Genomic DNA, 27,727 nt, shown 5'->3' on the forward strand with positions numbered 1-27,727 from the left:
GCGAGTCTTGCGCGCCGGTAGTGGCACTCTCCATCCCTAGAGGCTACAAAATTGTCAGGGCCGATAGGGGGGCCGGGAGAGAGGGGGGATAGCGGTAGTGTTCAGGGATGCATGTTCGTTCACCAGTGAAGTCATCAGAGATTGGGCGCAGGGGGAATCTCTTAACTTTGCCCTTACCATTTCTCCACATTTTACTCTAGGTGGGACGTTGATGTATTGTCCGCCGGGCCCCCCAGGAGCTTTCCTTAAAGCATTGGATGACATGATTATCCCACGTGCCCTATTCTACCCCAAATTTCTCTTATTAGGAGATTTCAATAACCATTTGGATACCGCATCCGTTCCCGAGTCAAGGGCTCTCTTGGACTCCCTGAGCCTTGCCCAGCTGACTCAACATGTGTTGCTTCCATCTCTGTGGGTGGACACCTTATTGACTTGGTCTGTTCTAATTTCTCCATCCAAGTCACTGATCCAGAGCCTATAACTTGGTCTGACCACTTCCTGATTAGGTTCTCCTGGTTGGATGATAGGTCTGGCAGAAGCCGTGCCCGTCCTCCCGCGCCACAATACAAGAAGGTTAATCTACCAACATTGACACTGGTCTTACGTCAGTCTCACCCAGCTCCCGCTACAGATTTAGAGGGGGCAGTTGCCAATTTTGATCACTGGATTAGTCAGGGGGTTAGGGCCAGCTCCAAAGCTAATCAGGGTAGCATTCGACGTTCTCTTCCCTCGCAGCCATGGTATTCTCCCAAGCTCAGGGACTTGAAACAGGGGTGCAAGAGGTTGGAGCTCAGCTGGCATCAGAATTATTGTATGACAGCAAAGGCGACCCTGCGACTAGCACAGAGAGAGTACTATATGGCCATTTGAAAGGCGAAAAGTGATTACTTCGCTGGGAGCATCGCGCTGGCCCGGAATAATAGTAAGGAAATCTTTGCGATTGTCCGGAGCTTCCTATCCCCCTGCGCCGAACAAAGTTCGCTACCTGTATCACAGGAGTGGTGCGAGGAGCTTTCCACTTTTTTGTTGATAAGATTCTTAAGATTCAGGAGAGTGTTGGCCCACCTTCCGGACCTGCGGAGACCCCTTCTCCGGGGTCCCCCTCGAACCTTTCTGCGATTTCCGCTCACCTCATTTCTGCCCACTACTGAGGCAGACATTCTAGCCATCCTAAGGTCTCTTGAGTCTGGCTCTCCTGCCGACCCCTGCCCGGCTCGGGTCTTGGCAGGGGTAGCAGAGGTAGTTTGCCCAGCAGTGGTGGATATGGTTAATTACCCCTTCTGTCCGGCTATGTACCTGTCCAATGGAAGCAGGCTAAACTACTACCCCTCCTGAAGAAACCCTCATTGGACCCTTTGCTGCCGGCTAATTATCGGCCCATCTCACGTCTTCCAGCCCTGGCCAAAGTCTTTGAGAAGGTGGTCTTTCGGCAGCTCGAGACGTTTGTGGAAATATCAGGGGCGCTCCAGCCAGCTCAGTCAGGATTTAGAACTGCCTACAGCACTGAGACCGCATTGGCGGAGATGTCAGAGGCCATCAGAGAGTGTCTCGACGGGGGCGGCAGGGCGGCCCTGATCTTACTCGACCTCTCTGCCGCCTTCGACACGGTGCCCCACCAGCGGCTCTTGGACAGGCTATCTGCAGTTGGGATTTCGGGCTTGGTCTGGGAATGGGTTAAATCCTTTTTGGATTCCCGTTCGCAACAGGTCTACATGGCTTCCTGCGCCTCCACTGTCAGGAACCTGGCCACCGGGGTTCCGCAGGGCTCCACCCTAAGCCCCCTCCTATTTAATATTTACTTAACTTCGCTAGTCTATCTGGCTCAGGAGCTGGGCGCAAAAGTAATAGCGTATGCTGACAACACGCAGCTGCTCTTTACTTGGGGTGGTTCGCACTTGAATACGGTAGCCGCCCAGACGTGCTTAGCCTCAGTATTTCATTGGATGGCCCAGGCTTCCCTCAAATGTAACGAGGATAAATCGGAGGTCCTCCTGTATGGACAGTTCCCCGCAGACTTCAGAAACCGCTTGTGGCCACCTAACCACCCCAGCCCGCAGTCCGAGGGCGAGCCAGCTAAAAATCTGGGGATTTGGTGTAGTGAGGACCTTCGATTCAGCGACCACGTGAAAAATTGACGGGGGTCTGTTTTGGCACTCTCAAAACACTCAGTAAAATTTTTCCTTTTCTCCCGAGAGTAGCCAAGGAGACGATCACCCGTGCCCTGATCCTGTCTAGACTAGATTATGCTAATGCTCTGTTCCTTGGCTTGCTTGGCTGCGCAGGCTCCAAGTTATTCAGAACGCCGCAGCTAGGCTCCTCTTTAATACCTCAAGGAGATCCAGCGCGCGCCAATACTTACGGGAACTACACTGCCTGCCGGTGACTCAGCGGGTGCAGTTCAAAACTATCACTCTGGCCCACCAGGCCCTTCACGGGCTGGGCCCCATTTACCTTAGGAAGCGTTTCGCTTTCTATGTGCCAATTGCCCTTTGCGATCGGCATGTCGCCGCCGGATGATCGTCCCGCTCTTCCGCAGAGTGCGGCTGGGTGGCCAGTCACTCTCTGTCAAAGCTGCAGAGGCATGGAATGCGCTTCATCCCGTTCTTCAACTCATTCCTGAGTTTCAACTTTTTAAAAAACATCTTAAAACGCATCTGTTCAGCAAGACCCACTAATCTGAATCTCGCCTCTACCCCTGCTCTCCCCCCACGCCAGGACACTCTAGAGTAACAGTGCGCGCTACAAATGCAATATAACATAACATGCAATATAACATAACATATAACATAACTTTTGGTGCCGCACACGCGACGCATCTGCTTACACTTTTTCCATATTGCCACCCCCTCCAAACGTGCATGTGCTCTCCTTGACCCGAATCCACTAGCAGGTATGTTGCTTTCCCTACTCATCCATGTCCCCTCAAACGCCCTAATCCTTATGTGTTAATTTTTTTATTTCCTTTTTGAAAAAGCGTGCACACACACAACTCCCGCTTCTCTCCCTCCCCCACCACAAAGTTGCCTGTGCTTAAACCAGCGGTGGCGTGTTCTTGCAGTGAGCTCTGGCGTGTTCTTGCGTTGAGCCCCGCTTTTTACTTGCTCGTCACTCCCGTGGGCCGTGCTGTGACTACTCTGCAGCTTGGCCCCTTTTTGTCTCACTCTTGCGTCCTCGCGCAGCTACCTGCATTCAGTGCTCACCTACCCCTCTCCCTTTTACACTGGTTCTCGTTCCATTACCAGCATCCCTTTTGCTGTGTTTCAGTTTGTTGATCGGGTGCCAATCTCGCTGCAGCAGCCCTTCCTGTGCGCAAGCCCGCTACTTCACTGCTTCACCATGTGCGCAACGCTGCATCTGTTTACACTTTTTCCATATTGCCGCCCCCTCCAAACGTGCATGTGCTCGCCTCGACCCGAATACACCAGCAGGTCTGTTACTTTCCCTACTCATCCATGTAAGAGCTGCTAGCATTTCAGGCACACTGAGCCATGCATAGTTTTTAGGCATTGCAGATGGGCCTCAGACTTTCGCCCTGCCATCTGAAGATGTCACTGTCGACAGACTGCATTTCAACACCGCACATACTTGACCATCTGTGTGACCAGAGACATGATGTGACTATGAAATTCACATCTCAGCAGTGAGCACTGAGATTTGATATGCCACCAAGTATTTGAGGCTGATTTCAGTGTTTCTTACTGTGGTGCTGCCCGTGCACTACTTGGCACATTTGAAACTGCAAACAAGCATTGGCATAGCCAATAGGTCTCGCCTTTGGGACCTTATAAGTGTTTAACCATGCAACAGTTAATGTTGTTGCACCAAGGATATTGTGCTGCATAACTAAATACTTACAAGGTCCCAAAAGCGAGACCTATTGGCTATGCCAATGCTTGTTTTATAAGCCCACCCCTTGTATCTGTTTTCCCCTATTGTGTTTTTTCTTCCTATTAATTTGAAAGTGGAAATGAAAGGCATGATGAGTGCCCTAATTAGGGGTGCTGTGGGCGTCACACATTTGGCAGTGCTCAGTACATATTGCACTTACGTGAATGAGTGACCTTGAAGTAAGTTGCACAGTTTTGGTAGTTCTTGATTAGCCAGAAAGAGGCAATTTTGACAGCGGCACAAAGCAGACTCATTGGTCTATGATAATGCCTTCTTGCTTTTCTTTCCCTTCTTGCTCTTCTTTCACAATGTGTGCATGTGAACCTTAACGAACTAAACTGTGAGTCACGCGGGGGGCATCAGCTTTTGGCATCGGTGAGGTTCAGAGGAACACTGAAGGGGTTCTATAAGAACAAAATATACAAGGAAAATATTTCCACAGGAACACTTCCAGGTTTTTTTAGTTGGAGTTTTGTTGGGGAGGAAGAGTTATGAAAACACCTCTTGTTGGTGGTACTGTCCTATAAAAGACTGGGGACAGTTCTTGGGTTTCGGCTGTTGGTTCTCTCTCTCTCTTTCTCTCTCTTTCTCTTTCTCTCTCTTTCTCTTTCTCTCTTTCTCTTTTTCTCTTTTTCTCTTTCTCTTTCTCATATATTAAAATGGTTAGGTTTTGTTAGCAATGTTCATGCGATTTCCATGATGTGGGTCAATGCGAGTGATACTCGGGCGTTCATGTTTACTTCAAATATGTCACGTTTTATTGGCATGTAAACTTGGCGAACCAAATACAATCTCCAGTGTAATAAATAAATTGAAAAGGCAGCATGAACTCTTCAGCCCTCATACCTACTTAATACCCTCCTCCCATGCCTGTCTCCCTAGAAATAGTCCTCTGTATTGCCTCAATCAAGTCAAATCTATTCCTTAGGATTGCACCAATTATGGAATCTGTAATTCAGTCTGTTTGGGCTTCATTATGGAGTAGTAATTATCTAACTTGGAGTTGTCGTAGCCGTTGCTGAAAAACATCGATAAATTACATTATTGGTAAAGCCCCTTTCTTCACCATGTGCTGCTTTGCAAAGCTTTTCCATACCAAAATCCACCAGTTTTCACTCAGTTCTGCTCTGAGGGGTGTTTTTGTTGCCCCCAGAGAACAAAGCTCTATTGTTTGCCCACCAGTGGATGGAAGATTAGTCAACCCAGCCTGCCATACAAGGGATATGTATCTGTGACTGAACGTCCCAAAAATATCACTTCAGGTATCTGGCTACATACACTCTGAATAATTAAATGCTCTTTAAAAAAATAGACCAGAAAATCTTCATCTTAGGGCAAGACTAGAATATGTGTGTCATGGGTCCCTCCTGTTCGCACCCCTCAAGCATAATGGGCTTCTCCTGCCCCCATCCTTGCAAAGCCTGCTAGGGTATAATGCCACCTATACAGAATCTTAAGAGCATTTCCCTACCATCTGCATGGAAGGCAAAGTTGACAGTTTATCTCTGTATATCTGCTCCTGATCTAAACTGGCGAAAAGTAATCCCTCTTCTCAAGCAACGCTGGAATGTGAGTTTATGGTCTACCCCCTCACTATTTAACAGAGCGTAGATTTATTTTTTAAGTGACATGTTTGTCCTTTGAGCAATATGAGGATTTTTTGTAAAGGGGTGAGGGCTCTGATGGCTCCATGTTCAATTCTAAGACTGAGTCACCAGTGTCCCAGTTGCATGTAATGGAAGAGCTCCGATTTGGGGAGAACATACTCCTTTCATTTGCTCAAAGGTCTTATTGGTATCACAATCAAACAAATCTATAGGGATTTTACACCCGCCCATTGCCTTTTTTGCTGCATGGTAATGGAACAATTTGGGGTCCCCAGACCTCCATGGCGTGGACGCAATGAGCATTGTCTCCTATCATGCATCAAGTCTTTTTTTTTTTTGCCTGCCAGGTATAGGAGTATTGCGAACACCAGAACCAGAACATACTCGCTTTGGTGAATTTCGAATACGGATAGAGCAGAACGTTCTCAATTACCCACAAGGGATTTTACACTGGGACCGTACTATTAAGGTGTACGAGTGCATACTGCTTTGGTTAAAAATATACATGAGATCAGTTGGGAATGTGGATAGTGACCACTGGTTACTCCATGTCGGAATTGTAACCGGGGGTCGAGTAAAACCTTATGATAAACACATATAGCTGGTCTGCACTGATGAAGTCATAGGGTTACACCCTAAGACGACGAAACACGTGTTGTCTAAAAAGAAGGGTATAGAAGGGGGCAGTAGGCTGAAAATAAAGCCATTTAAGAAATAATTATGTTAATGAATATACATTGTACTGTCACTTGAATTGATGGCGTGTGCTTAAAGCTGTATGATTTTTCTTTCTATCCCTGGATTGAGTTTGGGGGAGTTGGGTGAATGTTCCCCCTTTTAGAGCACTGGTTGAGAGACAAGATTTGATTTGATATTGTGTGACTTTCCAGTGAGCGCCTGAATCCTATTAACTCATCCATTCTTGATTGTATAGGAGGAGTATTGACTGGAATTCCATGATGTACTCTCTGGGAATGTTTAGAGTCATTGTTTGAAAAATGTACAGAATCTTAGGACGAATGGACGTTTTATATGCTTCATGTGGCCCAATAGGAAAAGTGTATTTTAGTTACACCTATTTGGTTCCGCCTTCACTTCTCTTTTAAGTCTCCCATCATTGAGGGGTTAATTTCTGCAGTTGATCAACTATTGTTTTAGGAGCCAAACTGTTTATTATGTTCTGACTTGGAAATATTAATTTTAAATATGAATTCCTTTTGATGAGTTTCAATGTTTTTATTTATTTTATAGTTTTATAGAGCGCGAACCAGACCCATGAGAGTATCAGAGCGCTTTACAGTATTAAGGGTGGTGTACAGAACGAAGGGAAGGGAGGGATCAATTGGGTAAAAAAGGGGATACATAATGCAAGGAAACAAGTACTCAACGTCCCAGCTACATGTGGGAAGGAAATTAAAACCGGTAGATACATTGTGCAGAAAAGTACATAGTCTCAACTCTTGGGGGAATGCCCAGGAGTGCAGGAATGGGTATCGTCCATAGAAGGATAATAATGTAACGTGTTCATTAGGCGAGGTAGTTACCCATTAAGAAGGTTTTTGTCTCCTTCTTAAAATTTGACAAGGACGGAAGTCTTCTAATGGCGGGTGGGAGAGAGTTCCAAATCCTTGGCGCAGCCCCAGTGAAGGCCCGGTTGTAGGTTTTCTTTTTTCGGAAGCGTGCAGATTGCAGCTGTAGGTCTTTGGCAGAACGGGAGTTTCTGGGTCCACCTGATACCACAAGTTTTTGTGCCAGAAATGCAGGGGAGTTGTTATAAAGAGCTTTGTGAGTAATGCAGGCCAGTTTAAATTGTATTCTGGCCTCTAGGAGAAGCCAGTTCAGCGCATTGAGGTGGGGAGAGATGTGGTTGAATTTCTTTGAGCCGGTTAGTAGTCTGGCAGCGGTGTTGAGGCAGGCTTTCAATGGGGCCAGATATTTTTTGGGTAGCCCTGCAAGGGTAGAGCATCCATATTCTAATCTAAAAATGACTAGTGCCTGTACTGCTGTTTTATGGTTGATTTAACACGTTTGGGGAGGGGATGGGGGGGAGCCCAGGGAGATTGTAACTAAAAGCAAAATAGAATCTGTAAACGTGGTCAGTTTTATTTCTTGGGTCCCAAGTTTGATGCAGTTTTATGTGGGGATTAGCTGGGAAGTGCTGTGCCGGGCGTTCCAGAGTAAGGTCGAAGAGGAAGAGAGATAGAGGGCCCCCCTGTCTTCTGCCTCTACCAAAATCCACGTATTGGGAGTGGAGTTTAGTTACTCTCATCTTGGCTCTGCATTACGGTATCCTGCTAGAATCCACTGCACAACCCCTCCCCCAACCCCCATCCCAACAGTCATCATCGTGTCTGCCATGAATTCCCAATCAACCCTGTCAAAGGCTGTTTCAGTGTCCACGGTGTTGGGGATAGATTATTTGGACTCTGTGGTCCCTGTCTCCAGGAGATGCCTTTTTAGTATTGTCCCCTGCCCGACCCTTCTGAATGCACCAGCTCCTCCATCAGTGCCTGCAATCTGAGAAAGATGGTTGATTCAGACATTGTGGTGAGTATCTGGCCCTCCTGGAGTATCTCCTGGAGTATCTTGTGTGAGACCTTGGGAAGCAAGAGGATGAGTGACTGTACAAGGCATTAGTAGAAGATGATGTGAAGCAATCCAGGCATGGGGTTCTGCAAGGGTGCAATTTAGATATAGGCTTGTAAAGCCTTTTACTGTCCTTTTTAGGGCTTGCACTGCGACGCAATCGCGAAGCGATTGTCGCTGTGGAGCCCTATTGTAATCAGTTTAGCTTCCAAGGACTAACAAGACTTGGGACAAGAGACTGGCATGCGCACGCAGCCTGCCGGAATCGTATCAGGTCGCGCGCCTGAACACGCGCTCCGAATCCGGCAGGCTGTTCACAACACATGCACACGCAGGCAGGCACACACACACAACACACACACACACACACGCACACACACAACACACACAGACAGACAGACGCACACGCGCACATACACACACGCACACACATCCCACTCCCCCCCACCCCCTCACCCCCCACCCCCCCACTCACCGGGCTCTTTCAGCATGTTCCGTGTCCCTGTCTCTCTCGGCAGTCTCGATGTCCCTCCGCAGCGCTGGTCTTCACCCGGCGTGTTCCGTGTCCCTGTCTCTCTCGGCATTCTCGAGGTCCCTCCGCAGCGCTGGTCTTCACCCGGCCCCCCTCCTGGGACCCGGGACTTCAGATGCCGCACTCCGCTTTGGCGTCGGGGCGCGCATGCGCGGGCAGCCCCCGCCCTCTCACTGTAAGCCCGGGCTGCTTTCGGTTTCGCTGGTCACTTGTTTTGTAGTAGGGGTTGAAAGGGATGACACCCCAATATTTTAATTCTCCGACTGAACAGTGAGGTACATGAGGCAGTCTAGGAAACATCACTTAACGACATCATGTTTGCATGGCCCATACTGCACCCGATTGCAGCTTTGATGCACCATACATATCAGCAATGTATCTGCGTTCACGTCGATGTCACTCCTTTTTTCGACATCGGAAGACTGAAAGACTCGGTTGGCCTCACTCAGACTAGAACCCACTATCTGCACGCAGACCGTGGCAGCAGCTGGCGCTCCACCGAAAGAGCTGTCGAAGGTCGGGTTCGGTAACACTTACCTCTTCCTCAAGTGCTTTCCCATCTCTAGGACAGAAGTAAGCCTCAGACGCACATTTTGCGCGCGCACCTTGGAGCTTGTGTGAGTTCACTATCGCGTGCAGTGGTGTGAGGTCAGAACATGCTCTGGTGTCATGGAGAGTGTGATGCTCACAGAAGGCACGGGCCGAGGGGCACCCACACGCTGTGGCTGTCAGGATATATTTAATTGGAAACAGAGGGACAGCAACGCGGGGCACCCACACCCAAGGGTTGCGGTAGTCATTCAGAGAGATCAGTAGCGCAGCCGCCGTGTCTCGGGTCCTAGTGTAAGAGAGGAACACTACACCCCTGACAGCTGGATGAATAAGATACTGCGATAAACAGAGCTCAGTGGCCTCCGGTGCCACTGCACCTGCTGCACCAATTGAAGCCACATACCTGAGAGAGCTGAGTTCGTTGGCGCTCAGTCTTGGAGTGAGGGCTGCTTGCCACAACCAGGAAAGAGGCCAAGTGGGGGACAGCACGGGGGCGGTGGGGGTGGATCAGGGTGCAGCTGGAAGGGCCGCTGAGGTGCAGCGACAGTGAGGCATGGAGTGAGGTGTCTCTCGGAGTGCGGGGACAGCAGTGCAACCACGGGTGCACGGCAGTGAGACCGAGTCTGCTCAGAGGTGGTTGGATATATTGTGGCCGCGAGGGTTTCAAAACCAGAGTGGAACTCAAGAGAAATCCGTCCGACAACATGTTGCTGCTGAGAACATGGGGCAGATTTACAAGCCCCTTGCGCCCCTTTTAAACATGTGAAAAGTGACGCAAAAGTGGCGCAATGGGCCTGTAAATAAGCCCCATGGTGCAAAAGTGCAGAGTAACTGTCTGAGGGAGAGGGTTTGTGTGATAATTTATATAAGGCGGTGCGCATAAAGGACAGGCTCATCAGAAACGGTGCGGAGGACGTGTGAGAGTCGGAGTACGTGTACGGGAGAGAGTCTGTGCCAGAAAGTGTGAGTATGAAGGAGGATGCGCGTGTCCGTGAGTTAGACGCCGTGTATGTGTGCAAAAGCGCGGGAAATGTGTGTGAATATAGTGCGTTGTATGCGTGGGTAGACCACTGAAGTTGTGCATCTGAGAGAGAGTGCAAGAGTCTGTGTGTGCGTATGTGTGATTGCGAGGTACACGTCATAATAGCTGAGAGTGCACGTGTGGCGGCAGTGGTTAGTTTGTATAAAAACAAAAACAAGCATTTACAATGCAATAGGTTTCGCATTGACGTGAGTTTGAGCTATTGACATTGCAAATAACAATGCCTTTTTTTTTTTTTTAAACATAAATAAAAGGCATTGTTATTTACAATGTCAATAGCTCAGACTTGTGTCAATGCGAGACCTATTGCATTGCAAATGCTTGTTGTTTATGCTGTTCTACACTCTCAATCCTCCTGCTTACTTAGCGCCTCGAAGGCAACGCCAAAAGATCCTGTACTTATTACGAGCCTTAGAGCTCAGTATAAAAAAGCCATAGTTGACAGGAAAAAAGAATTGAGAGAGGAAGCCTGGTCCCAACTACTTGATCCAGTCACCATAAAAATAGTGGAGAATTCTGGAAGATTGTTAATCAGCCTTTATTCTCAGGTGAGGAGAACTCCCCACTTGAGACTAATATACCAGATGAGGGTTGGATAAAGCATTTCAGTCAAATCTATTCTGATCATAGTGGTGGAGTTGTTGGGGGACCTGCTGTCCGTATTGCTGAGTGTCAGTCAGTGACCTTTGAGCCAGCAGAGGTGGAAAAAGCTATAGATCTGACCCTAAAAAACAAGGCGCCAGGACCCGATGGGGTCCCTGCCGATGTTTTTAAATGCGCTCCCAAATTTTGGGCTAAATTACTTTGTAAGGTTTTTAACACCCTAAGCCATGAAAACATTCCGGAACCGTGGAAAACATCAATTATTATTCCTGTGTTTAAAAAGGGAAATAGGCAGGATCCCGCCTGCTATAGACCTATCTCATTAATTGACTCCTCAGTCAAAATACTAGGTCGGGTCATTTTATCTAAATTAAATGAGTGGGCAAATGATAGAGGTGTCTTGACAAATGTCCAATATGGATTCAGACCTAAGAGAAGCACGTTAGACCAATGCCTCAATCTGCACCTGTTAGTGGAGAAATATACTAAGGCAAGGGAGGGATCCATGTACCTAGGTTTCATGGATCTCTCGTCAGCGTTTGATCTGGTAAACAGATCAAAGCTATGGACTATCCTGTTAGACATGGGCCTGGATAGGGCATTGGTTAACCTCCTGGCGGACTTGCACTCGGGCCTTAAAGCCACAGTCAGAGCCACCTCTGCGGGGCGGTGCACGGAACCCTTCAACTCAGAAAGGGGGGTCAGGCAAGGTTGTATCCTGGCCCCCCTTCTGTTTACAATATACATAAATGCCCTGGAACCTGCATTGAGAGAGGCGACTCTTGACATCCCGCGTGTAGGGGAGCTGGGTATACCGGTACTCCTATACGCGGATGACGCGGTTTTACTCTCACGCACTGGGGTGGGGTTACAACGCCTCTTGGACGTTTTTGAGAACTTCATGGGGTCATTGGACCTTACAATAAACGCCAAGAAGTCCCAGATTATGTTAATGGGTAGTGCCGCAAGGAAAAAATGCTCTAAAACTTTTTCCTGTGGACAAGAGAAGCTTTGTCAAGTAGCTACCTTCCCTTACTTAGTGATCACTTTTGATAAACGGGGTAACTGGGGACCTCAGCTAAAGAATAGAGTAATATCTTTGGCAAGAACATCTTCGGCCCTTCATGGTTTTTCAAAGAAGTTGGGGGCCAGGCCAATCGTAGCCCTGATGAAAATTTACAGGGCTAAATGCATCTCAGTCGCATCCTATGGCAGTTCAATCTGGGGATATAGGTGCTCGGACTCCCTTCAGATGACAGAAAATAAAATTTTAAGATGTGTCCTTGGCGTCCCACAATCTACTCCTTCTTACACAGTTCATGCGGAACTTGGGGAGGGCTATATCACAGACTTGATAAAAACATCACCCTTAGTAGCGTGGATGAGGATATGGCTAAATAAAGAAATACCCCTGAATCACACCATAATGAAAGATTGTTTATGTTTGGATCAAGTAAACAATATACAGTGGTTGAGATACATTAAGGACAGTCTTACTAAAGTGGGGAGACCTGAGCTATATTCAGCGCCAGAGATGATAACATCCAAAGACATTGCACTAATTAAGGGTGCAATGCGAGAAATGTTAAGCCTGGAAAGAGAAGAATTGGAATTGAAAAAACCCACTGTGAGGGCTAGCCTAATTCTGTCTTTACATGGTGGCCCAGAAACTTATTTAAATACTGTGAATCACCCTTACCACAGGTTTCTCTTAACTCGATTTCGTTTTAATTTGATACATTTTAATCTTGGTTTTTCCCCTGCATGGAGCACTCCAGAAAAAGCATTGCCATGCTCCTGTGACATGTTTGCTGAACAAAACACAATGCACTTTGTGATGTTCTGTGGTCATTACACAGATGTGAGGGGAAAGTTTCTTGTACCCATTTTAAAGGAGGCCGGTTTCATACAAGTCAAACCTGCCCTCCTGTACTTACAGTTATTGCAGACTCCTAGGATCATGTTTCATGTAGCTAGCTTTCTAGTGAGTGCTATTAGGATTCGGAACAGGAACAAGAATGATAATTATACCCCATTTTTTAAATGAACTGAGTAAAAACTGTACTTTCTGACCATACTAGTAACTGAAATCATGGTAAACATTGTTGTGGGACTGTTTTTTATTCTTATTTTTATATATTAATGTTTGTATTTTTAACATTGATTATGTGGTTCCTAGAAATTATGAAAGGTGTTTTAACTTGTTTAACGTGTGTATTTATCTAATGTATTTTATAATTTTTGTATGGTGCCACTGTCTTTATATGATATTAAGTTATCGCAATAAAGTATTTTGACTGACTGACTGGCATTGCAAATGCTTGTGTTTAATTGTGGGCAATACAGCCTCTGCCAAATAGACCGCTCAAGGTTGCGGGTCTGCGAGCTCCGTCATGTGAAAGCATCTAGGCCATTAAAGAATTAAAAAATGTACCTTCAGTTAGTGTGATTTTGGCTTGCTGTTCCCCTTAGCAGTTTGACTAATCGTTTGCTAGATTTATTATCTAAGCAGTAGTATTTATTATCAAGTTATAGGTCAGCGTGCCCGCTTTTGTACTTCTGAAAGTCAGGGAAATTACTAAGGCATAAACCTGTGATTCATCTTGCTACCCCTGTCCTCCGGATAAGGCCCTTATTAGTAATGGGCACTAGTTCAGTGTCCAAAAGCCCATCATTATTTGTAACGAGCTGTGCCCTTTTAGTCTCCTAATTCCACAGATCCAACTTGCCAGAGGAATGACCTTGTGCACACTCCTATTTGCCTTGGTCGGCTAAATGTAACTTTTAAGATTACTATAATCTGTGCATTTCATGAAATAAATAGGTGCATGAGTGAAACACATAGATGGAAAACTAAAGATGTTTTCTCCCTCACTATAACCCCCTTCTACATCTGTTTTATATCTCCCCCTTTCTCAAGATTATGCATGTCTTGTCTAGCTCTCAATATAAAGCATGGTTGACTGCTGTAGTGTAGGATCTAAGTGTCCTTACCTTCAGGGGTTTGATTTATCTGGATTTAGCTTATGAGTTGTACACTTTTCCTTTGAGAACACAGCCTTTAAGCCGACATCCCAGGGTCCCGGCAGTGGGTCAGGATTTTTTTTACATACAGACTTATCAACTTGTGTTCAATATGAGTAGTGAAAATTATCATTTGCAATATAGAAACACATATTTACAAACTAGTAAACTACGCTCGCCCCCCCTGCCATGTCCTCGAGCTAGTAGCCTGAGATCTAAACTGCTTTCATCCACCTAAGAGTACCTGCCCTACGCCCCATCTGTCCACAACTATAAGAACCCATCAAACAACAAGTGCAGGGAGAGATCAGTTGAATCAATGTAAGCATTACATGATGAGTATTACATTCAAGAGCCGTGTTCGTAAAATTGTTCACATATGTTGACCTGCTCGAAGGTCAGAGCCCCCTTGTCCCAGCCAAGTCACGAATGGCTCTCACACATCTAAGGGTCTAGATCTGCTGGGCAACAATTCCCAATAAGCCGACAGTTGGTCTTTGCAATAAATGACTGTGTTTATCCATTCCGCTACAGTAGGTGGATGCGATTTCTTCCAATGTAGCGCTACCTGGCGTTTGGCAAGCAACAGCAGCATGGATAACAATTTACGGAAAGCTTTAGGTACATCTAGTACAAAGCCCAGGAGTGCCACAAGTGGAATAGCCTGCAATTGTGTACCTACAATGTTTCCAATGTGCCTGAAGATTTCCGACCAGTATTGCGCTATTGGTCTGCAAAGCCATCCTAAATGGAGGAATGATGCCTCCTGTGCCCCACACCTCCAACAATTTGCATCTTGTTGTAGACCCATTCATTGTAATTGTATAGGCGTACGATAAATTCTATGCAGGTAATTAAATTGTATAAGTCGCAACCTATAGTTTGGCGAGAGATGCTCCGATTGAGAGCAGCAGAATTGCCACTGTTTGTCTGTAATCGTAATATCGGCTTCCCTCTCTCATTCAGCTTTTGCTGTACTTAAAATGATGGGGGATGATTCTTGCGTTAGTTGTAGATTCGTATTATCAATTTACGAGGGGAATTATTGGACAAAATATTTTCCAGCGCCGGTAATGGGGCTGGAGCCCTAGGGAATTCAGCATATCGCACCCTGCATGCCGCCCTGAGCTGGTAATGCAACAGCATATCAGATGCCGAGGGTGTATCTGGTTCACACATCCTCTGCAGAGACAAGAACTCATCATTTGGGTACAGATCTCGTCCCACCATTAAGCCGCGCCTACTTGCGCGTTCAGTGATAGCCTTGTCCATCAGCGGACCAATTAACGGATTGCCTCCCAGTGGCATAGAGAGAGCATATAGTTCTTGGTGGCCTGCCCGCTTTGCTATATTTGTTGTTGTTAATATATCTTTATTCGGCAAATTGGTCACCATAAAAGAATACACATACATAAAACATTTTGTAATACACCAGTAAAACTTTAAAAAGTACAGATAGAAGGGAAAATGCACCACAGACACTCGTTTGCTACAGGCGGTTTCAAGCATCAGACCGTAGGTCCCCCCGAGTGCAATTTCAGTAGACGGGAGCGCGTCGCCCACGCACTGCCCAAGAATTTTGCCACCCCGCAGATCATGATGGAGGAAGAAGAGTCAGTAGAAAGTATACGTAGTGCCTGGCTATGGCACCTCAACCCCAATTCCCTACACACAGGTTTCAGCCAGAATTTCCGCGCCCCTCTGTAAGCGGGGCAGGCAAAAAATAGGTGGGCCACAGATTCCTTTGGTGCTGCACAGCCAGGGCAAGAGCGCTGGGGGGCACCAGAGTTCGACCACCTCGCCGTGAAGTCGTGCACCGGAAGCGTCCCATATCTCAGCCTTAGATATAGCGCTCGATCTAGTGGTTTGGTTATCAGGTCAAGGAAGGGTTCCAGTTTTTTCACCCATTTAATTAACAGAAATTGATCCGTGAGTGAGCCCCCATCCATGGCCCTTAGTGCATTACTCTGTACCCAATCCCAATATAACTTTTTAATCACTTCCTTGGGTGGTGGCGATTGTGTCTCCCAAGCATCCCTTAAACCCAAGTTAAGAACCAGGTCTCTCAAATTCTTCAGCCAACCTATTTTTTTCCCCGTGTCCAACAGAAGAAGATCGTCCAGCCCTTCAGCATATTTTGCGAGCTCCTCAGTTCTTCTTAAACGAGTCCAGAAGAGCAACGGGCGTAGCCTTACCAAGTCCTTTAGTGCTCTTCTACCCAAATCAAGTCTCAGGGGGATCAGTGGGGTGGAAGCGGGGAGAGCCATCACCTTCCTTAGAAAATTGTTTTCCGCTGTCGATAGCTCTGAAACATTTTCAAAACCCCAAAGTTCAGAGCCATATAATGCCGCTGGGAGGATCTGCCCCTCATAAATCGCCATGACAGGAGAGACTGGTTTGCTCCTTGACTCGCGGAGCTCCCTCAGTCACCCCGGAAGCTCTTTGGTGGCTGAGTAACATTTTGCCCAAGTGGTCCTTCCAGGACATTCGACTATTTATCCGGACACCAAGATAGTCAAATGAGTTGACCAACTCCAGGGGCGCACCATTGAGCAAAAAATTATTTTTAAATCTTTTAGAGGGGGAGAGTGCCATCAGTTTAGTTTTCGAGGTATTGATGGTTAAGCCTCTGTTAGTGCAAAAAGAACTAAACCGATTCAAGAGTTTTTGCAAACCCACTGGGGATTTGGAGATCAATAAGGTATCATCGGCGAAGAGTAAAGTGGGGACTCTTTCCCCCGCCAGGGATGGGGCATCCGTCTCTTCCCCTTTCAGATGGTCCACCACTCCATTCACGAATAGGGAAAAAAGGGTCGGAGCCATAACGCAGCCCTGGCGTACTCCTCTCCTCACAGGGACCCTATCTGTTAACTGCCCCTGGGATCCCCATCTGACCCTCGCATAATTCCCCTCGTGGAGCTTTACAATTAGACTCAGGAGTCTACTGGGAAATCCCATCTCTCTTAAGATCTCCCATAATTTTGCCCGTGGGACCAGGTCAAAAGCCGTCTTGAGATCAATGAAGGCCATGTATAAACTGCCTTTCTTGATGGTAACTGCCTTCCAATAGATAACAAAAAAACGAAAGACCTGGTCCATCGTGCCTACCTTCCTTCTAAAGCCCGCTTGGAGGTGGGAGAGAATACTGGCCTCCTCCATCCAATCGCCTACCCTTGAAATAATAACCCTGCCAACTACTTTCTGAATTATATCTATCAAGCTGATAGGACGGTAGTTCGCAGGATCATCTCTTGCCCCCTTCTTAAACACAGTAACCACCTCTGCCCCCTTCCAAGAATCTGGCACCTGGTGGCCCATAGTAATCAAGTTCATAATTGTAGCGATTAACTTGGCCCAAGCCTGCGGCTCCGCGATCAACAGGTCCCCATGGATCCCATCCGGCCCGGCCGCCTTCTTTGGGGTTAGATGTCTAATCGCCGTCACTACTTCGGTGATCGAAAATTGGGGATCGTCCACCCCTAAGGTATCCCCAATGCCGAAACTAACTGCCCCGGGGCTGATTGATTCATCATTACCTCCATATAGGGATGAAAAGTGACTAAACCATTGCTGGCTGGTTATGTGAGCTGCTAATGGTTGCGATTTCCTCTGTCTAGTTCTATTAATCAGATCCCAAAAAAAGGTTCGGGTTCCTTCTACTCACAGCATTGGATAGGTCCTGCCAATGCTGTTCCTCCCACTCACGTTTAGCCAGCGATAATGCTTTTAGGTAGTCCTTCCTGGCCGCTCTAACCAGCATAGGATCCCCAGAAAGCAGGGCTTTTGTCAGATTTTTCCTTTTGCCCTTACACTGATCTGTATACCAAGGTTTATTTGAAGTGGGAGGTGTAATAGTTTTTCTGTTGCTTTTCCCTTTCGAAATAAAAAAATTGGCTTACATGATCTATTGTAGCCTTGTAAGCTGAGTCGAGGGAAGAGTGCAGCGACATACTAATCTCATTTTCACAGACCCAGGCCTCCAGATCAGAGGACAGGCCCTCCACCAGAAATTTGATGGCCCCTAGGTCATCCTCCTTCAGGTTAGCCTTGTCCCATTTCAGTCTGCGATTGTTGTTGTATGGAATAATCTCTTTAGAAGTTTTTAAGGGGGCATTCACCCTACTGTCTTTAAAGGTGCCCCAATTAAACTTACAACACAGAGGATTATGGTCGCTATCCTGACTTGGAAGCACTTCCATGTCAATAAGGTCTGCCCAAAAACTGACATCCATTAGGATGTAGTCAATTCGGGACGGCCCGGTAAGTCTATTAAAGGTCAGAGCACCTGCCTGGTCGGATATAGTCCTGCCATTGAGGGCTCTTAACTTGTGGTCCCTAGTTAGTGCATTAATTTGAATTACCCTAGCTGACCATTTTCTAATGGGGGGCAGGGATAGGGTAGGGATAGACCAGTTAGAATCTTCGTCTTCAATGCCCAGGGGGTCGTCTCCGAGGAGGGGTTCAAACGTGCAATTGAAATCGCCCCCCACGATAATTTTTGCAGATAAAGGGCAGTTAGCTAAGGCGGAATCCAGAGCTGTTAAAGTTGAGGAGGCGGTGTCCCCAGGAGCCCCTCTGGCATAAACGTTAAAGAGGTCTAGCCTACTACTACCCTCCACATTCCCTCTAGAAGAGAGGTGGAGTATGTCACTACACTCCAAATTGTAGCGTTTAACCACCCAATCCAGCTCTATTTTAATCCAGACCATAAGGCCCCCCGCTGGTCTGCCCTTTCCTTTACTTGCTGCTGGCAAGAAGTGGGTGGTATACCCCGATTTATGTAAGGGTACTACACTCCAGGTTTCCTGAAATAGGCAAACATCAAATCTCTCAATAAACGTATGCCACTCTGGTAAATCTAACTTCCTTTTTAACCCCGCAACGTTCCAAGATAAGAGGTTTATTACCCGCCGTCCCTTGGGCACTATGGTAAGTCCCCCCCTATTCACACCCTCATTATCCGCCGTGATCATACAGCTGACCCCGTCTTGGACCAAGGGAATAGGGTTTACGGGACAACTAAACATACTGGTCATAGACTCGGCTATCATGGAAGCCTCAGTAATGTTGTTAGTAATGGCAGTTTGAACTAAAGGTGGACTAACTTGCCCTGCGTCTATACTACCACGAAATAGTGGGGCCTTCTCCCCCCGATGTTCACATGTCTCCCCTCCGGGCGCTAGACTTCAATCGCAATCTTCCAGCCCAGAGAGCTGCGAAAACCGATTGTAAGTGTCCAAGGGAGTAAAGGGTCTTAGATGATCCATCCTGGTGTCGTGGTTCATCGTGTGTCTGTAGGGCACCGTAAACCAGGCAGAGTGCTGGTCAAGCAGCGAGGCAAAGTGTTGCCCATACTGGGGATAATTGTTGTTATATGGCAGGGTGAGGGGTGGCCTATATGTTTGGAACTTAAGTGGATATTTGGGAGGAATAGCCTCTGTCCGGGGATAGAAATGAGTTAGGGCCCGAGGGATGATGCGAGTTTCCCCGTTACCAGGTGGCCAGTTTAAAATATAGTCTACTGCTCTGGGGTCTCTAAAATTGACCACCACTAAATCCCCCTCTATATCTATAGTTCTGCTCCCCAGCCAGTTGATCCGTCTAACATGCACTATATCCCCATCTATATTGGGCACTATCGGCCTATGTGTCCTCAACCAATGGATAATTTTATTTTTGAGATCAACGTAACCCTCCTTCTTATTTTCTGCTAACGGGGGGACCCCAGTCAAAACTACCACAAAGGGCACTGCTTCTGGGGGAATCTCCACTTGAGGCGCCTTTTTCCGTGGTATTCTATTATAGCTACCTTCCCCATGGTCGTTCTGGTTGTTGTTACTTATCGGGGCCTTTGGGGCTGGTTTTTTTGGGTCACCACCCTTTGCAATTACAGATGTATTTAACAGTTTAGGAGGCAATGGGTTTTGGGAGGGGAGGTCAACCCTACCTAGGTGTTGTGAGGTTTTTTTGGCCGGCTGAACTGGTGCAGTTGGATTTTTTGAAACGGTGGTAGAGGGAGGCCTGGCCATAGATGTAGGGTGTGCCACCCCGTTCCCCTGGGTTTTAGTCATAGTAACCATGCTAGATATGGCAGTCTCCAGTATGGTCAGTCTAATTTCCACCTTTTTAATGGACTCATTGATAGGTAAAAGGAGAGATCTCAGCAAAAACTCCAAATTCCCTATCAGTGTAGGGGAAAGGGGAGTAGCAGATACTGTGGCTCCAGCATTGCTGTCGGGAACCACAGCCTGTGCAACTGCTTCAAGTGAACTATTTACATTTGGCGGTACTACCGCTGGTGTAGGATCCAGCACCTCTACTAGGGTAGTCTTAGTTGAATTGAGGGTTTTTACCCCCTTACCAAATTCAGTATGCGAGATTTTAGCTTTACCTAGTGCTACCCTTAATTTCCTCCTTTTTTTACTCGGTGGTGGGCGGTGGATCTGGGCAGTAACTAAATGCTTAGGTTTCTGTTTCCTAGGCTTGGTTGTGACAGTGATGTGACTAGGACTAGGGGTAGGAGAGACAGTTATAATGCTATCCAAGGGCAAGCAAGGTGTGGATACAAAATCACGAAACAAGAGGGGAACACCTTCCTGGCTAGCATTATCCCCACTCAAGTCTACAGAGCCTCCCTCCCGGGTCAAAGCGAGCAGGGAACTATCGATGAGGGGTCTATGTTTCATGCTCTCAAGTGAGCGACACCGCTCGGCCCTGCGCTCTGCTAAAATAGAGTCCTTATCCCCCTCACTCTGAACCTTGGGAAAATAATTATCCAATGACCCATTACGCAATCTTCCTTTTTTCCCAGGGGTTTCCTCTTCTGTTGACATGACCGACTTGGCAGGCCACTGAACCGCAGATGTTAGAAGGTAGGCCCAGCCCAGCCTACTCTGGCCTACGGTGGCCTCAGAGGGCCCGCCCTTTGCCCGGGCTTCGCCCCGAGCTACGTCCCACGCGCGTCCCGCTGCGCGAGACAGGTAGACTGATTATATCCTCCTAGACGAGGGGGGCGGAGCTGCTGCGGGAAGAGGCTTCAGGTGTTGGAGTGCCTCGCAGTCCCGCAGCGGTGTGGGCGGAGGGCGGGTCCTGGTGCAAACGATGGCAGCTCGGTGCCAAGAGCCGCATCCCAAGGCAAAACAGCACACAAAGTCACAGCGCCTCGGCAGCAGAAGCCGAGGCAGGAGAAACGACCCTCAGCACAGGTCAGCCCACGTTGTAGAAATGAGTAGCACCCGCGCAGGGGGTGCTGCGAAAGTTATACAGGCACACCGGGCGGGGGGCGGAGCCGCTGCGGGAAGAGGCTTCAGGTGTTGGAGTGCCTCGCAGTCCCGCAGCGGTGTGGGCGGAGGGCGGGTCCTGGTGCAAACGATGGCAGCTCGGGGCCAAGAGCCGCGTCCCAAGGCAAAACAGCAAACAAAGTCACAGCGCCTCGGCAGCAGAAGCCGAGGCAGGAGAAACGACCCTCAGCACAGGTCAGCCCACGTTGTAGAAATGAGTTTGCTATATTTCTCCATGCCCATCGTGTTGTTTCAACTGTGGTTATGTCTGAGTGAGACCGTTTATAAGGATGGTAAACTGCTGCATTCTGCGGAGTGGGTGCAGCTATATCTAATTCTATAGCCACATGTGGTTGGTATGGGGTTGCATGTTGCCAGTAATGTAGAAACTGTGCTTGTGCGCTGTAGGCATAGAGCTCAAAGTCTGGAGCCCCTAGGCCTCCCTGGGAAAATGGAAGAGTCCGTAGCTTCCAGGAGACACAGGGTTGTCTTCCCACCCAGACCAATTCAAGGATCCCCATTCGAAGTCGGTTAAAGAAGAGAGTATTTAACAGCATAGGTATATTTACAAATAAATATAAACGTTTGGGTAGGATGACCATTTTCGTAATAGCAATACTAAATGAAAGCGGCAATTGCTTACATCTCTGTATCTTTCCTTCCATCCAAGCAATCACCTTTCCGTAGTTGGCCAGCCATATTTCTTGTATGGATCTACTAATCCATATGCCTAGATATTTTGTTTCGCCTGCCGCCCATTGAATATTAAATTCAGTCTTGCATTGTTCGGTATTATCAGTGAGTGACGACAACAACACGGATTTGGCCCAGTTAATCTGTATCCCTGTCAGCCCGCCATATCTGATCAGTTCTCGCATCACTATGTCAAAATTATCTTTGGGGTTAGTTAAATAAATGGTCATGTTATCCACGTATCAGTAATCCTCTCGATGTAAAGCCGATGCTACGCTGTGTATGGTGTTGTCGAAGCCTTGCCCTAATGGCTCAGTAGCAATCGCAAATAATAACGGCGACAGAGGGCATCTTCACCCGCGACGTTGGGTTTGTATATATTATTTGCATTTGTTTAACCACTTGGCTGCTAAGGTACATCCCCCTCTTCCCATTGACTTTCCATTGAAATCAATGGAAACTCCATGACGAGTTACCCTTGTCATTAGCACTGAAGGGGTTAATGAATATGGGACTAAAACCCATCCTAGACATTAGGGTGAAGGGGAAATTCCATTCAAGAGAGTCAAAGGCTTTTGTAGCGTCCAGCAGCGCTGCTACTGCCTGGACATGTGGGGCTAAGTAATGTAATAGCCCGAATAACACCCTAAGATTGTGTGACGTAGACCTACCCAGTATAAACCCGGATTGATCAGGTAGTGCAATCTGTGGCAGCATGTATTAGCTTAGAGTTTAGTGTATATTTTCGCATCTACATTGATCAATGATAGTGGGCGATAGGAATCTGGCCTAGTAGGGTCTTTATCATGTTTCAATAAAGTGATTATTGTGGCCTCTCGAAGGGTGGGGGGAGCACGCCTGTTTCCATCGCCTCCAAGTATACCTGAAGCAACCGGGGGGCAACAATGTCTACATATTCTTTATAGAAGGTACCAGATATTACCTGTCTCACATCTTCGACTGTGATGGGAAGTTCCATGTATTCTCTAGCACCATTGTTGCACCACGCTAATGTCCAAATAATCTGTGATGTCTGAATGTGACTGTTTGCGTGGGAGGTATATAGCGACTAATAAAAGTGAGTCATAGTCTGAAGAATACCCTTTGGAGTTCTGACCACCCTCTCAGTACCCGCATGCAGCTCAGTTATATACTCAGATCCCCTCGGGCGCGAAGGAGGTTAGCCAGTGTTTTCCCCGCCCAGTCGCCCTCACCAAGGCACCTGGCCTGAGCACATTTGTGTAAGTATGCTGTTTCCCTCTCCGACTCTTCCTGAAATTCGGTCAACTTTGCCCAAAGTGTGGCCTGAGTGGTAGTGGAAGGGTGTTCTTGGTTTTCCTTTTCTAAATCTTTAATGTCTCGTTTCAGATTTCGTAGTGTGTTTCGTATAGCCCTTAGTACTCCCGTCTTTAGCGCCATGCAGTACCCTCTAGTGACCACCTTAAAAGCCTCCCACAGCGTACCGGGCGACTTCACTGATCCTTCATTTAACTCAAAGTATTCAGTCAGTTTCTCCCTAAGTTCTTCACGAAAAATCTGGTCCAGCAATGCCTTTGACGGGAATCTCCAGCTAAATGGCTGTATGTATTGTGGTGGAATTTGTAGTTTCATTTGCGTAGGTGCATGATCTGAGAATGTTCGTGGGAGGTGTTAAGCCTCTGTGACCCAAGAATGCAGGTCCCTAGAGACCAGCCAATAATCCAGCCTTGACCAAGCGTTTCTGTGTGTCGTCACGCATGTGCCTTCTCTAACTGTCGGGTGGAGAGTTCGCCATGTGTCCACCAACTGGAGGTCCTCTACTGTAGTGTAGTTCCTATCTTCCCAATAGGCTCTGCGCATTGGAATAGTACCTACAGCAGTAAAGGCCTAGGCCAGACGTTAACTAGGTCTACTACTGTCGATACTAGACTTAATTTTTGGGTTTGCCAGCTAAGCTCAGAGTTCGCTAGAAACTTTCTCGAATGTTCAGGAAAGAATTACCTCCCCTGATTAGACAAGAAGGGATTTAGTTTCTGACAACCATAGAACATGACAACTTTGCTCTCCCCTAATCAAGAGTCAATCTCAAGAGTCGTGTGAGCACAAGGCAATTATTTTACTCAGTCAGTACGTGCATTCTTAGTCTCATCAGAATGTAGAGAAAAGGAAGAGACGGGCGTGTTCAATAAAAAGGTGTTATTTATTGATCAGTCTCTTTTCTCATACATGAGAAATGGATCGATATTATTGCAATACTTATAGTTAAGTAAAGTGCATACATTAAAAGCAATAGTATAAAATAATACTGTAAAAACATTGATATGGTTTCTGAGCCATATGATGTTTAAAATGATTAAAATATATTTACATACACATATACATTTGACTAAACGTACTCAACTGGTGTTTCTAAATACGCCTACCCCGTGTACCTGACCTAAGTCTAATGCGTGGGCGGGAATAGAAAGTTACAGTTTAAGTTAAGTTTGTTTTTGCCAAGTGAATAACTAAAGAATTCTCTGTGAGGGGTTATTCAGTTCTGTACCTGGAAGTTAGGATGAATGAGGAATGGTATCTCTTTCTCTGCTCTCGATATTCCAGGCTGCCTGCGAGGGCTGCCCAGAAGCGCCGGTGCTGGGTCTCTCGGCTTGAGATAGCAGCGCGTCTCTCAGCGCGTCAGGAAGGCGGGGCTGCTGCCAGCGGGGTCTGCTTCTGCTCTCGGCTTCGGCAAGTGTGGCTGCTCCGTCTTGTCACCACGCGTGTGTTTGCATAGGGCAAGGTCGGCAATATTTATACCTTAAAGGTGCCGAGATTGACGTAAGGATGGACATAGGTACGTCAATAAAGATGTCATACGACTTGCTCGTTAGCACATTCTTTTGCAAAAGTTCTCTGTGAAATCAAAACAATGGCCGCACGGATTATCCAGGTTGTCATAGGTTTGATTTGTTATGAGAACGTCGTATGCCTTATCAGGGGCTGGAGGAATGTCGCTTGTCTAATTAGATCTCAAGCGTTATGACCTAATCAGATAATACGTTCCTGCGCCGTAGTGTGACTGCGTCAGATAACGGTATCTGCATCATGGGGGCTGTTCTTGCCTCATGGGCTGACTGTTAGTTAACTAGCTAGTTAGTTTAACCAGAATAGGGTCAGGAATAGGGGGATCGATTCAGAACCTATAGAAATACACGACACCCACTCCACGCTAACTATGGTCATATCTACTAATCTATGCATAGTATAACATAGTACAACATACTATAGAGTATAGTGTATACCTTACCACCCCAAAATACATAAATGCATTTTGAAATTTTCAAATATACTGAAAAATTGCAGTCATATATGTTGTATGCACTTAAGCTATGAATTAAATGCAAAAGTAAACACGCATTTTTATGCATTATTGCTTATTGGTATATGAGAAATACACATGAAATGGCTCTTAATATGGCTATACAGAAAGGAAGTTCGAGACCATTTCATCACATAATAAAATATTTGTGAACATACCAGCGGGCAGCTAAAGTCAATAAAGTCTATAAAGTATCTAAAAATAGAAATCTTAGTTCTCTAGGAATAGTTTCTTACTTTAAGCAGAAGATCAGTGTCCCGGAAAAAAATATATAGAAAAATATTTTAGGGGCTTGCTGAAAAAAATTGCTGTCCGTGAGCTGGAGTGAAATTGTTCATGTGACTTTATTTTTAAAGTTGAAGGCCGAATTCAGGGAACGCCGTGTGCGAGTTTACTCAAAAGTCTCTATTTCTGTTCCGGAGAGAACATCATATCATTCAGGCTTTCGAAAAAACTGTCAACAGCTTCATGGGAAAGTTCCACTAAGTCGGGAATAGGGGTAACCATGCATTCGTGCGCATGATTGTCTCCATTGACATTCTGATTTGCATCACTGACAGAAGGTCGTACCTGTTCGATGCTGCTTTCATCTTGAACTTCACTACTCTTCAATCGTAGTGGTGAAGATTCCAGGAATGCCGTCATCAGGATTGGCAGCCTTTGAGGGCAGCACAAAGCGTGAACCTTGGTAGGAACCAACAGTGTATCTGCATCCACCGGCGCATCCGATTGTAGCGTCAGACAGGTGTCTAACACGCATTCTTCTCCGCATAGCAGACACCTTAGTACAGGTAAAACACACCTTTGCCACATTGGTCGAAATGATAGAAACCAAGTCATGTTTAGGTCTCTAAGCCGGGAGAGTCCCAGGATTTTTGATATCCGGTCCCGGTATCCAATGGCTAGGATCGTATCTTCCATTGTCGCGAGAGTTTGATCTGTGACATGGGTTGCCATAACGAAAAATAAGGACTAGGAATAGGATTCCTGCAATTAGTCCCAGGATCAGGGGAAGTCCGCCAAAAATCGAATGGACGAAATCTGGAAAAATACCCAGTATGGCTTTGAATGGTGTTAATGCCATCGAAAATACTGTCTTAAATACCCCTGAGATCCCATTGGTATCAGAAATATTTAAGATTTCGCTCAGGATTTCCGCGAAATGTACGGGGGAATTAGTTGATAATAATGTATGTATCTCTGCAGTCGTCCTTGCGACTTGTAGATCATATGTTTCTTTTGATGACGTGAGCCTTGTAGGCGTCTGAAGAAGCACTGTTTTCATTCTGCTTAAAGTGTCTATTCGAATAGAAGTAATTTTCAAACTGGGCCATGCCCTTGCCTCCCTGTCTGGAAAGGAGCTGGGGAACAAAGAACGTCCACAGCACTTGACCTTCGCCGTTGTAGTTACTAGATAAGGAGTCCCGGGCATAAGACTACAACATCTGCGGTCTACAATAAGAATGTAACTCCCATTATAGAGTCTTTGAAAGAATGGTTCTATTTCAGTTGCAGGTGCGCCTTGCTGGTGACATGAAAGGTTGTATGAATTCCCTTCACAGGCTCCGTGCAAACTAATACCGTTACACAGAAGCGTGCCGCTTAGTGACATAGCACAATTGTTGCCACTAAGAAACACTTTCTGTCCTTTATTACTGACACATGCATGTGAATAGGGCAGGTTCCATGTTGTTTTAAGGTACCCCTTTCCCAATTTCTCGTACATGCCAGCCTGTATATATTTTTGGCAGTATTGAAACCTGAAGGTTGAGATTGGAATATTTATTATTCCGTGGATTATCCATTCACTGACAGGTCGTTCTGACATTGTCATTGGTAATCTTTCTAGTTTTTCAATGCTCAAGATTGTATAATCAGCACCCTTTTGCGCCATACCGATTTGTCTATCAGTAAGGTTAAAGATTTGGAATAGTGACGTTGTGTTGATTAAACGCCAAGGCACATAGCCTGAACGCAGATTTTGTAACGTCCAGCCAAGCTGTACAATAGAACGCAATTGTGACTGACCATGTTGTAATAACAGTAAGTCTTGCGATAATATATCGATTGCTGAAGACACAATGCTGTCCAATGAAAAAATTCTGGAGGACAGAGTCATTAACCCATTGTCCACTACAGAAAGTGATTTTTCCAAATTAATACGATCAATTTCACGTATTCTCTCTGCTGTTTCAATTTGAGTAACCTTCCAGGCCTCATTGTATGCTGCATATACAGAGGCTGCTATGAAACGCTTTTGACGCTGTTTGCGTGGTCCCATTATGAAATCACGCAAGTCAGCACCATCAGTAAGTAAAGTTAGGTGTTGCTTAATTTCAGGCAGTGTGGAAGTCTGTAGCCATTGAAGGCATAATTTGCCCACACTGTAGGTTGTTATTATCCCTGGGTGATGTATTTGGGGATATCTAGGGTCTGGCCTGGTCATTTTGAAACCCTGTGTTTTATTCAGGAATCTATCTTGACAGTGATTTGTATCTGTAGGCCAGATCAACCATTGTTTCCAATCAGGATGTGTTCTGTTTTGGTTAAGTATATGGTTTACGTCTATTTCTTCATCTG

At 46.5% G+C, this 27,727-nt stretch overlaps 1 protein-coding gene across 5 annotated transcripts in view; it reads left to right on the forward strand.

Annotated features, from left to right (window-relative positions):
• BORCS5 (BLOC-1 related complex subunit 5) overlaps positions 1-27,727 on the forward strand; it is a 237,828-nt gene that overhangs the window by 26,711 nt on the left and 183,390 nt on the right. For 2 of the 5 annotated variants that reach the window (XM_078673535.1, XM_078673530.1), the window contains exon 3: positions 5,045-5,153. The exons of the other annotated variants lie outside the window; for them this stretch is intronic. The gene's annotated coding sequence lies outside the window, so the exon portion shown is untranslated. The remainder of the gene's footprint in view (positions 1-5,044; positions 5,154-27,727) is intronic. 5 annotated transcript variants of the gene reach the window in all.

The sequence above is a fragment of the Lissotriton helveticus genome, chromosome 1_1 (assembly GCF_964261635.1).
Source record: "Lissotriton helveticus chromosome 1_1, aLisHel1.1, whole genome shotgun sequence".
NCBI classification, from domain to species: domain Eukaryota; kingdom Metazoa; phylum Chordata; class Amphibia; order Caudata; family Salamandridae; genus Lissotriton; species Lissotriton helveticus.